The following is a 554-nucleotide window of genomic DNA, read 5'->3' as shown; positions in this document are numbered from 1 at the left end:
CCCAGACTGCTCAGGGTGCAGACGCGCCCCGCCTCCGGAGCTGCCCTCAAGGGGTCACCCTCTCTGGGCTCTTCCCTGTCTGGACTCCAGATTTTCTCTGAGAACGACAAACAAAGAAGGAAAAAGACTTTGAGCCGGGTGAGCCAGGGGAGGAGGAGGAAGACATTTCCATAGCGGCACAAGGAGACCGGGCTTCTTTCTCGTCCACGAGGCTGATGGCGCAGCTTCTGGGAGAGACTGCGAATGTATTTTTATCCGCCAACAAACTGGAGCCTTGCTAGAAAGAGAGAGCTTGGCTGAATGAAAGTAAAAATAGAGTAAAACTGTGAAATCACGGAAGTATGTCCCATCTCATAAAAAGCTTAAAAACTTCACTTCATTCAAAATTCCTTATTTTACAAAAAAGACCCCATTAACAGAGCCTTTTTTTCTTCTTCTTCACCTTTCACTGGATTTCAGATCACCGAGTGCCTGAGACACTTTGTCCATTATTTGAAAATATTATAGAATGATAGGATCTAAGGCTAGAAACCTCAAAATGCAACGCAATCTTC

This window comes from Balaenoptera ricei, chromosome 15 (assembly GCF_028023285.1).
Source record: "Balaenoptera ricei isolate mBalRic1 chromosome 15, mBalRic1.hap2, whole genome shotgun sequence".
Classification (NCBI taxonomy): Eukaryota; Metazoa; Chordata; class Mammalia; order Artiodactyla; family Balaenopteridae; genus Balaenoptera; species Balaenoptera ricei.
The sequence above is the reverse complement of the archived record's forward strand: the minus strand, read 5'-3'. Positions refer to the sequence as shown.